This window comes from Triticum aestivum, chromosome 4A (genome assembly GCF_018294505.1).
Source record: "Triticum aestivum cultivar Chinese Spring chromosome 4A, IWGSC CS RefSeq v2.1, whole genome shotgun sequence".
Classification (NCBI taxonomy): Eukaryota; Viridiplantae; Streptophyta; class Magnoliopsida; order Poales; family Poaceae; genus Triticum; species Triticum aestivum.
The window spans coordinates 455836736-455848831 of NC_057803.1; positions in this window are offsets into that span (position 1 = coordinate 455836736).

The window sequence follows — 12096 nt, forward strand, 5'->3', positions numbered from 1 at the left end:
ACGCGTTGGGCCCGAAACCAATGGACCCTCTCGACTTATTAACCGCCTTGATCTCTGTCCAGGAGTTGCAACTAGTTTCTGGTGTTTGTAGGACATGTGTTGGAGGCCGTGCGAAGCGCTGACCCTAGGGGTGGGCTATGATGTGGTAGATACACTATGGCCCGGTGTACCGGGCGCCCATTTGGTGTCTCGGGAACCCTGCACACATCGTTTGGGGCTGTGAGCGAAACCCCGGCCGGATATCCTCACGGATGGAACCCGAATAGGCGATAAACCTGGACTAGAGACTTGTGTGGTTAGTCAGGTCGTGGCCGACTCCCTCGCCAGGCTTCCGCTTGAAGGTTGCCGAGATACACGACGTGTACATGGTGGTAAGTGGCGAGAGCTTGTGTGAAGAAGTACACCCCTGCAGGGTTATAAATGATCTATTGAATAGCCATGTCCACGGTAAAGGACTTCTGGGTTGCCTGTACAGTTCATAGACAAGTGAAAGTGGATCCTCTAAAATGTGCAAGATAAGCGTGAGTGCTATGGATGGCGTCCTCGTAGGGAGACGGGAGCGGATCCATAGTGGTGTATTGAATGGTGAATATGTGGACTCATGTGCGCCACCTCAAAAGAGTTACTTGCAGTCGTAGTTCAGGTTAGCCACTGAGTCAAAGCTGGCTTGCTGTAGTTAAACTCCACCACCCCCTTTGTTGATACCGATGCATATGTAGATACTTCTGATTTAAGTCTTGCTGGGTACATTTGTACTCACGTTTGCCTATTTTATGTTTTTGCAGAGAGACATCAGTCTCGCTAGTAGTTCCGCGTGGACTTCGACGTTTAGCTTGTTACCTCAGCTACGATCTTGTGCCCTCAGCAGGATCTTGTAGATAGTCAGGCATCTCAGCCTTTTTCATTTGTAGTTGTCTGTACTTAGACAAGTTAAGCTTCCGCATGTGCTTGTTGCTTGTATGCTCTGTATGTTGGGTCATGAGACCCATGTTTGTAATACTTGGCTCCTCGGATCCTAATGAATAAATACTCTGAGTCGTAGAGTCTTGTTGTGATGCCATGTTGTATTTGCACATATCGAGCATATTGTGTGTATGATTGAAATGCTTGGTATGTGTGGGATCCGACAACCTAGTTGTTTATCCTTGGTAGCCTCTCTTATGGGGAAATGTAGTTTGGTGCTTCCACCAAGCCTTGGTAGTCTGCTACAGCCCGGTTTACCGGAGTCCTGCTAGCCCAGTACTACTGCTCCGGAACACTTAGACTGGCCGGCATGTGATTCACTTTGTTCCTGTGTCTGTCCCTTCGGGGAAATGTCACGCGGTGACTTCCGGAGTCCCGCTAGCCTGCTATAGCCCGGGTTCACGGAGTCCTATTAGCCCAGTTGCTACAGCCCAGATTCACACGCTGATGACCGACATGTTCGATGTTGTTTCATGTATGCCTGTCCCCGTAAGTTAATGCCACTTTGGGTTCACGACTAGTCATGTCGGCCCGGGTTCTCTATCGTATGGATGCTAGCGACACTATCATATACGTGAGCCAAAAGGCGCAAACGGTCCCGCGGGCCAGGTAAGGCGGCACCCGTGGGAATACCGTGCGTGAGGCCGCAAAGTGATATGAGGTGTTACATGCTAGATCGGCGTGACTTAGGATCGGGGTCCTGACATGGCCCCTAATTAAAGTGCGCGGCACTTTAGTCCGCATGGACCATTCATCTTCCTAAAAATACACATAGGTTACTGCATACCTTGGCTATCCTCCAGCTGCCTTTTCACGAAGCCGAGCTCTTCCTTGACCCGCTCCAGGTTCTCCTTCAGTCCGAAGATCTCCGCAGTACGAGCGGCAGCAGCCAGCAGTGACTCCTGCTTATTCACATAGACATTTTATGTTAGGCTCGTGCGAAAATTATTTTGATCCTCTGTTCAGCTTTTCCTTTTCCGAACACCGAACAGAGTATGAGGGGCTATTGTCTACATTGTGATACTCTTTATACAATTCAACTACTTACCTCAAAGCCTGTTAGAAGGATAGTGCAGGCCTCGGTCAGTCCGCTTTTTGTAGACTGAACCTTTTCTATCACCGTACCCATAAGGACACGGTGCTCATCCACAATGGAGGCGCCTCGCAGCGCCTCCAGCAGATTATCCGGTGCCTCTGGTTGGACAGAGGTCATCGGCGGAACTGGCACACTTCCTCCTTTCGGGGAAGGCCGTTCGCTGGACTCCGAAGCCGTATAGGTCTCCGAAATGGTATCCGGCTGAGGGCCAAGTTCCACTTGGCGCCTATCACCAGTCCCCATGGGGGCTTTTTCTCCCATGTGTCCGGCGGCTGAGGAGTCGTCCTGGGGCGCCACCCTGATGATCTCCGGAACCTCCTCCCGCTCTGGGAAGGTTTTTGGGACACCGCCTCGTCATCACCCTTGGGAGAAACAGAGTGACCGAGTGGCCAAGACATGCTAGCCATCTCCTTCGAATCTAGCGAACCCTCTGTCGAGGATCATGGGGAGCCATCGCGGGCCGGACTACAATGACATGATCTAAAGCATATCAATATTACAAACCGGAAAGACCAGACGTTTTGGCGTGCATAAGGATTCTGGTACTTACGATGCGGCCTGAGGCTTGGTCTCGGGAGGTCGCTCCGGACTACTATCGATATCCCACGCAGAGTTATCCGCGAGGGAGACTTTCCCCCTCTTGGGCGCTTTTGCCTCCAGATTTGTGAAGGCCACTCTCTTCTTCCTCCCCACCTCCGGTGGGGAGTCATTTTCTTCCTCCTCCTCGCTGCTGTCTTCGGCGGACGAAGAGTGAGCCTCGTCTTCGGACGTCACGTCCGACGTGCCTTTTCGGCGAGGGCCCCTCCTGGCCCCCTTGGTCGCTTTCGTGGCCTTCTTCTCCAGCACCTCATAAGGTGTCGAAAACAGCATCTTCGTCAGTAATGGGAATTCTTCGTCTTCGGGTAATGGATCCGGACAGTTAATCCGCCCTGCTACCTCGATCCAGGCCTGAAAACATTTATAGGAAGGCTTAGACTCTTTCCTCAAAATATGCTAGTAAAGGGTACGCCTTCAAAACATCAAAGAACTTACCGAATTAGCCTGGCGTTTTAAGCTAAGCCCGCGATCTTCGGTCGTGGGCGGTGGCGTCTCGCCGGCCTTGAAAAGCACTTTCCAGATTTCTTCATGCGTTGTGCCGAAGAGCTCTAGTAGCGTCTGGTGCTTGGCTGGATCCCACAAATAGCAAGTCCGGCGTTGGCACGGAAGGATCCGACGAATGAGCATAACCTGGATCACGTTGACAAGCTTGATTTTCTTGGTTATCATGTTCTGGATGCACGTCTGGAGCCCAGTCAGCTCGTTCGAGGGGCCCCAGGTCAGGCCCCTCTCTTGCCAGGAGGTGAGCCGCACTGGGACTCCATATCAGAATTCGGGGGCCGCCACCTAGTTGGTGTCGCGCGGCTCGGTGATGTAGAACCATCCCGATTGCCACCCCTTCACCGTCTCCGCGAAGGTGCCCTCGGGCCAGATGACATTGGGCATCTTGCCCACCATGGCGCCTCCGCACTCTGCTTGTTGGCCGCTCACCACCTTCGGCTTCACATTAAAAGTCTTCAGTCATAGGCCGAAGTGAGGTGGGATGCGGAGAAAGGCCTCACAAATGACAATAAATGCCAAGATGTTGAGGATAAAATTGGGAGCCAGATCATGGAAGTCCAACCCGTAGTAAAACATTAGTCCACGGACGGACGGGTGGAGCGGGAATCCCAGCCCGCAGACGAAATGTGTGAGAAACACAACCCTCTCATTGGGATCTGGGGTAGGGACGATCTGTCCCTTGGCCGGGAGTCGGTGAACGATGTCCTTGGCCAGGTATCCGGCCTCCTGGAGCTCCTTGATGTCCTTCTTCTTAACGGAGGAGGCCATCCACTTGCCTCCAGCTCCGGATCCGGACATACTTGGAGTACTTTTTCAGACGGAGAAGGCTAGAACTTGGGCGCTGGAGCTCGAGGATGGGAGTGCAAAGAAGTAGAGAGGGCGTGGGTGTAGAAAGGGAATCCTTATCCCCTTATAAAGGCCATGATTATCAAGTGCCTCCCCACTCGCCTTAAAATCACCTATTCCCAAGGGCCGTGTAAACGACACGGTTGGATTACCCACGCCCGTATTGAGGAGAATCCCGCAATAAGGGGACACGATCTCTACTTCGACAAGACGTGCCAATGGCAACCACGTCTCGGAACATGGAGCAGCAGATGAAAAACGGTTCGAAATTATGACCGGACAGACGTGATGTCATGTTGTAAAAAGCTGTCAACGGATTGGACTCGTGGAAATATTATATTCTCTCTGCGGTTGTGTGTGTTGTGTGTTACAGGTCCGGATACAATCATTGCGTCTGAAGATTATATTGGAGTTCGGAAAGGGGACTCCGCCTTGCAATGCCGAAGACAATCTGCGCGCCAGACTCCTCGTCATTGAAGCCAGGTCCAGGGGCTACTGAGGGAGTCTTGGACTAAGGGGTCCTCGGGCATCCGGCCTATTATCCATGGGCCGGACTGATGGGTTGTGAAGACATGAAGGCCGAAGACTGTACCCGTGTCCGGATAGGACTCTCCTTGGCGTGGAAGGCAAGCTTGGCGATCAACTATGAAGATTCCTTTCAATGTAACCGAGGTAGATCAACTCTTGTAATACTCATATTCATCAAGATCAATCAAGCAGGAAGTTGGGTATCACCTCCATAGAGAGGGCCCGAACCTGGGTAAACATCGTGTCCCCTGTCTCCTATTACCATCGACCTTATTCGCACAGTTCGGGACCCCCTACCCGAGATCCGCCGGTTTTGACACCGACAGCGACCCCGTACTCGCCTAAGTTAAAAAATCCACTAAGAGAAGAGCAACCCTCTCACTCGGGGGCTTAGCTGCGACCCCATACTCGCCTAAGTTTAAAAATTCTTCCGAGGGAAGAGCAACCCTCTCACTCGGAGGCTTAGCTGCGACCCCGTACTCGCCTAACACTGGTGCGCATCGGTCCTAAACAAACGGTTTAAAACCCCTTTCCGCGACGGCATTTGGAACCGTCGCCAAGTGAGTGTGGGTGATAGGGGGTCCTTCCCACATGGCCCATAAACCGTCGGGGATAGGTCCCCTACAGTACTCCTACTCGTTTCTGCTTGCATTGCCATCGCAGTTGGTATTCTGTGGTGCTACGTTTATGATGCGCGGCCCATCGCAAACGGTTCAATATTATAGAACGTGTATGATGCGCGGCGCATCACAAACGGTTCACCGTTAAGAAGATTAGCTAATCGTCGTACGAGTGTTGGACAGGATTACAAAATGTCGGACCATCGTAACATCGTCGTGCACGACAACTATCGCACACGCTATTCTGTGGTGCAACGTTTATGATACATACTTCATCAGAAACAGTTCATGGTTGCGAATCGTGTATGATAAGGCAACTAACACAAACGTTTAGTTTGCCCGCACCGTTTGTGATATTGTCTGACATCGCACACGCTTTGCAAACGGCAACCATGTGCATGCTTGCACATGTTTCCTCTCTGTGAACCGTCCTGGATTATGGTACATATTGCAAACGTTTGTGTTTTACCAACCATGTGTGACGTAACAACCTGGAGAGCGTAATTTCACCGTAATTTAATTGCTGCTTTTCCAAATTGTACCGGATTTGGATTTGAATTTGAATGTATGCTACAGCTTTATTCATATCCATCAGGTTCAAACAACCAATGTATTATTCGATTCATAGGTACATATGTTCAAGAATTACATAAGAACCAAGTAAAGAATGATGAACCACAGTTGTATACTTGTACTATTAAAGACGGCAAAGAAAGAGGCGAAATATATTCTGGTTGCTGAACAAGGTGAAGCGGAATGCCCATATTGTGCCCTCCTCCATGCAGAAGGCACGCACGACTCTAGTCCAACCCCTTTTGATGGCCGACCGCCCATCCTTCACGGTGTTCATGAAAACATCTAGATAATCATCGTGTTCTGGTAGAAATACTTTAACCTTTGCATGCCCACCAATCAAGTAGTTTGAGAGGTAATCTTGAGTAAACTGCTTTGGCAACCACTGCAAAGGAATAATATTTCAAACATCGTCATCTAACACAACTCATTATGGGCAGTAAAAAGAAGGCGGCAAAGTTCTTACTTACCATCCTGCAGCTCGCTGTTGTCTTGGATAAAGTGTAAACAAATAGTTTAATTGCCATCTTCGGACGCATTTTACTAACAATATTTATCACCTTCCACACTTGATGTTGTTTCATCGATATCTCATTGCCCCATACGCAGAAAGGGTCGAAACGCGGATCTTTACCAATGACATATGTACCTAAAAGCACCAAGTTAATATTAGAAGCTAAACAGCAATTGCACAACGATGTAGTACAACACTCTTTTATAATATGTCTATATACATCTGTATGTGATAGTCCATTTGAAATCTCTAAAAAGACAAATATTAAGGAACAGAGGGAGTATCTTATAACATCCAATATACTCACATATTAGATGAATTAACATCTTATATTATGGGCCGGAAGGAGTTTAGTTCATTCTTAAAAATTATCTGCTGCTGTACCCACGGGTTACAGTTAGTTTGAGCTAGTTCGGGCTCAAATAGCCCTAAAGTATATCTAAGCACGAGGGCTAGTTTGAGCTAGTTGCATCTATAACCCACCCAAAAAACTAGTATCCAACCCAAGAGGTGCTAATTGGAGCTAGTTCTCCTAGTGCATTTATTGTCAATCGAACCCTGCCATCCAAACAACTCTTTGGATGGAGTTAGTTCAGGGTTAGTAATGAGCTAGAAACTAACTCTAACCTCTAGCTAAGTCGAGTATCCAAACAGGGTTGTGTTGTTGCTGCTCTTCTACATATATCTAGACATCATTAGAACATTAATGTAACACTCTTCCTTGTTGCTATGTAGCCTAGGATTGCATATTTAGACATTAAGTACAGTGCATGTTGCTATGTAGCCTCAAATATATTACATATGGCCCTAGTTAACCTAAGGAGATATATTCAGTTAAAAGTCCGATTCACCGATTAGTCACTTATCAGCCACCGGCCTATATGGTACCAGCTATGAATATCCTGAACAGTGAGCAGATATAAGCCATGGGATGAAACTAACCTCAATGGAAAACATCAGTCGTTCCCAAAATTATCCTATGTAGGTACATCAAGAAGCATGTTAAGCACAACAAGCTAAACATCAACCAAAATTACACATGGCAGACAAAATAATCTCTAAAAGATAGCTTCAGTGTGCGGGTTTAAGCACGCTAGTAAAGCAAAACAAGTGGAAAGGTGTGCTAACTGCAACTGGCCTAACATTTAACAACAAGCAAACATGGTCATTCAAACTGGTATTGTGCCAGTCTAAGTACACTGGTTATGGTTAAATAAAAATGGAAAGGCGTGTTAACTACAAGATGCAGCAACCAAATGTAGTCATTCATAGTGGTATTGTTGAAACTTGTACTGATGAAATTGAACTGCACAATTCATACTTGCACATATAGAACATCACGTTGTGAATAACTGGAATAAACAAGGCATACTACGAACAACCAAAGATAGCATTTGAAACTGAACATATGCTAACTACAAACAACCGAACAATCAAAAAACTTTAAAAGAGGCATATGCTAGCTATAATAGGCTTAATAGCAAGCAAATATATGCATTCCTATCGGTGTGTTTAAAACTAGATTGATGAAATGTACTGCATAGTAAATAATTGCACATATAGAGCATCACATTGTGAACAACTGAAATAAACAAATCATGGGTTTCCTCACTTGTCACAGATGGGCTCGTTCCCGTGGGAAGAGCACGGACCCTGGATGCACTCCATGTTGTTGTAGATGGGCTCCTTCCCCTTGGAAGAGCACGGCTGTAGGATGCCCTCCCGGATGTCGCACACGGGCACTTTCGCCTTGGAAGAGCAGATGGGCTCTTTCCCCTTGGAAGAGCCGGAGAGTGTGCCCTCCTCGTGGTCGCCGTCGATGAGGTCTGACTTGGAAGCTATGGATCCCAAGCCAGCGTTGCAGAACGTGTCCTTTAGAAATGACAAAAGGGGCTCGATGGCGATGTAGAATGGCAAATTGTTGACAGCGAGCCAGATGAGATCAGCGACGGGGCCATGGATGAGATCAACGGTGGTTCAACCCGAGGGATTGGGGGTTGGCCACTTAACCTGTGACACAGCCCGCCTCAGGGCGTTGTTGTCGATGACCTCGATGTCATAGCCGGCGGACGAGACATGCCCGCATAATCCAACCCGCTGCTTGAGTGTCTGCCGCCAGTAATGGTCGTCAGCTTCCTCGGCGACATCGGGCGAAGAGACCGCTATACACCTATCGGATCATGGGTTCCGATAAAACCCTCAAGGTTCGAACAGTGGAGAGCGCGCGAAGATTTCCTCCCTACCGATCCACGCCCTAGCTCGCTAAGATCTCGCGGACGAACTCGACGAACTCATAACACAAAAGACACAAGATTTTTACTGGTCCGGGCCACCGTTGCGGTGTAATACCCTACTCCAGTGTGGTGGTGGTGGACTGCCTCTTGGGCTGATGATGAACAGTACAAGGGGAAGAATAGCCTCCTAAGGTTGAGGTGCTCTTGTGCTCAGCGTGTGGCTAAGGATTGGCTAAGGATCAGATGAGGATCCGATGAGTTGGCCTCTACGGCGATGGCTAGCTCTACTTATATAGGCCCTGGTCCTCTCCCCAAATATTGAGCGAGAAGGGAGCCAACAACGGCCAATTTGAAAGGGGACATCTAGTACAGCTTATCCTGACAAAAGCGGTCTTCGCCTGCAAAAGGCTCTGGTGGTGACGCCGTCTTGCGCTCCATGGTGACCTCCGTCCTGCCGTCCTGCTGGTCTTAGTCTCATTGCGCTGATATGGAAGCCTTTGCTTGATGCCTCGGTACTCCGCGCCTTCGCTTTCCTCCTTAGCACAAAAGAGGAAACAAGGACGCTGCGCGCTGGCGCCCGCCTGATCTTGGTCGTCATGGCTCACGTCACGAGAGCCTCGCGAGGTTTGCCCTGCCTTGATTTCTCCGCTCCTCGCGAGGTAGCCTGGTGAGGCCGCTCCTGAGGAGGTCTTGCGTCATTCGCCCCGCGAGGCTTGGCCCCTCACGAGGGTCTCGAATGTCTCATTGATGAAGACGGGCCATGCGGGCCTGCTAGCATAGCCACGCCGTGGGCCGCAAGCAGGCATGTCTGGGGACCCCCATTACTAGAATGCCGATAGTAGCCCCGGGCCCAAGGCATGCTCGGGCTTGGCTTCGAGGCGAAGCCAAGGGTCAAGCGCGGAGCGCCACGGGCTCCAAAAGCCTGCGGCCTTGGTCGACGTGTGGCGGTTGATTGGATGTGGGCGTCTCCGCTTCCCCGTGCTGCCTCGGCAACTGCCCGACTTGACAAAAGGCGGGCGCGGACAATGCTTGCCTTCACTATTCCCTGCGAAGGATCACGAAGTACCCCGTGGGGGTGTGTAAAGGGTCTGTAATGTCTTTTGTGTATACCTTCCTTATTATGAAAATCTGTGAACGCATGTCGTGTTAAGGCTCGGTCTCGCCTTTCCGACCTCGCGATAGCTTATTGCTCTATGCTGACAGGTCCCGGTCCCTGGGAAGGCTGCAACCATGGCTGGTATGCCAGGTCGCATGCCGTGGTCAAGGCCAGGAGGTGAGCGGCCTGAGGTCCAGTAAGAGCCCCTGAGGCGCGATGCTCATGAGGTCCCCTTTAGCGCTCAAGCAGCCATGGTAAGGCAAGAAAGGGGGGCGACATGCCTGCAACAGGGGTGCGGCGAACGTAACACCTAGGCTCCAATAATTAGTCGGCCCGAGTGTGGGACTTATCTTGATAGTTTGGGGCCGAGGCCTTGAGAAGCGCCAGGCTCATGCGCAAGCTTCCGCGGCATAGCTAGGTCGGGCCCATGCGAGTCTCCCTTCTCCCATGTTCTCCTTGGTGCTCTACGTCCTCAGGTCCCAGCCCTCAAGCGAGCTCAGCCGCCGCTGGTATGCCAGGTCACGATGTCGTGGTCAAGGCCAGGGGTGAGGGCTGGAGAGCCATTAAGAGCTCCTGAGTCGCAATGCTCAGGAGCCCCCCTTTTAACGCGCAAGCGGATTGCATGGGAGAAGAGGAAGCTCGCGGTGCCGCCTGCTATCCTCCTCGTGAGATCCGTGCGAGTAGGCGACTGTCATGGATAGGTTAAGCACGGAGAGCAGATCAGCTTGGGTAAATGCAGAAAGATAGATGCCACTGGGATGGACCCACGCGGCCTGGGAATGATGCAGCCCGAGGGGCTAGCAGCTAAATAAACTTGGAAAATGTCACCTGGTTCTGTTGATGAAGGGATGTTGGAGCAGCTGAAAGTACGCAGCGGAAGGGTCACTCCTCATGAGCCACCTGGGCCCTGAGTCTCGGGAAGCTCTAGGGGCCCAGGCGGTTCCTTAAGGACCGTCTCCATCTCCGCCAGGATGGTGCGGTGCCTGGCCTCCTGAGTCGACAGGGTGCGCCGCAAGTTGCGCTGGTAAACGAACGACACGCTCGGCAAGCCAAAATGCATGTGAACGTAGCTGTGCGGTGGACCCTCGCAGCGGCCCACGCGCGAGGGCCAAAAGAGCTCCTGAGATGCGGCTGTGTTGAGCCCCGGGACGTCGATGCAGACGCGCAGCCCAACATCCTCACCTGGATGGGGAGCTGCGCTTCATGAGCGGCGGTCGCCACGTATGGCCCTTGCGTCTTGTAGTTCTTGAGTGGTCTTGGTGATGAACTCCTGAGCGGTGGGCTCTCCTTGCCATGTGTTCTCCCGAGGGAAACGTGTCGTGACGCACGCCTCCAAGTGGTGCCCGAGCGCCTCCCTCGTGATGTTGGCAAGGTCTGAGGTCCTCCAGAAGAGAGCCCCCAAGCCCTGCCGGAGGAGGGCGCTGGGCGTGCCTCTCTATGCGATGGATGGAGGCGCCTCTGGAGCGGGCGCTGGTCCTGACGAGGTTCCAGTTGCGACGCCGCCCTTTTGAGGCCCGGCACGACGCAGCTGCTTCTTCTTCTTGGGGATGGCCTCTGGAGGACCCTCTCCTTGCTGTCGAGGTCGTCGATTGCTGCAGCTTGAAAGGCACACTCGAGGGAGCACACCACGTCTCTTTCTTCGCATGGGACCGTGATGATTCCGCCGCTTCCCGACATCTTGAGAACATTGTAGCCGTGGTGTGTCACTGCCATGAACTTGCCCAGGCTGGATACCCAAGGATGGCATTGTATGGCAGAGGATGTGCGCGACGTCGAAGTCGATGAGCTCGGTGCGGTAGTTCTTGCGTTCTCCTAAGGTGACAGGAAGGCGGATCTGCCCTATCGGTGTGGTGGAGCCGTCGGTCACTCCTGAGAAAGGCTTCGTAGGCTGAAGCTGATCATATGGCACTTGGAGGTTGTCGAACGTGTCGATGGACAGGACGTTGAGCCCTGCGCCACCGTCGATGAGGGTCTTGGTGACTTGCAGGTTGCTGATAACTGGTGAACAAAGCATCGGGAGGGCGCCAGCGGTGGCTGCGCACTTGAGCTAATCTGCCGAGTTGAAGGTGATGGCGCACTGGGACCACCTGAGCAGGCGCGTGGCCTCAAGCTTGGGAAGGAGTGCGTTCACTTCACGAGCAAACTGTTTGAAGATACCCTACGAGGCTGGGGCCTGGGCTACGTCCAAGATGCAGGCGATAGCTCGCGGCTCCCGTGACCTTGGGGATCTTGAGGCGAATGTTGTTGAAGCGCTGGATGTACTTCTGGAGGGTCTCTCCTGGTTGTTGCTTGACGCAGCACAGGTCACCCACGGCTGGCGGGCGATCGCGAGTGCCCTAGAAGTTGGCGACAAAGTGGTCGCGCATCTCATCCCAGGAGGAGATTGATCCTGGAGGCAGGTTCAGAAGCCACAAACGGGCGCCGTCTTTGAGTGCCATAGGGAACCAGTTCGCCATGACTTTCTCGTCGCTGTTGGCCGCCTCGATGCTCAGCTCGTAGAGCTGCAAGAACTACGTGGGGTCGGGGGT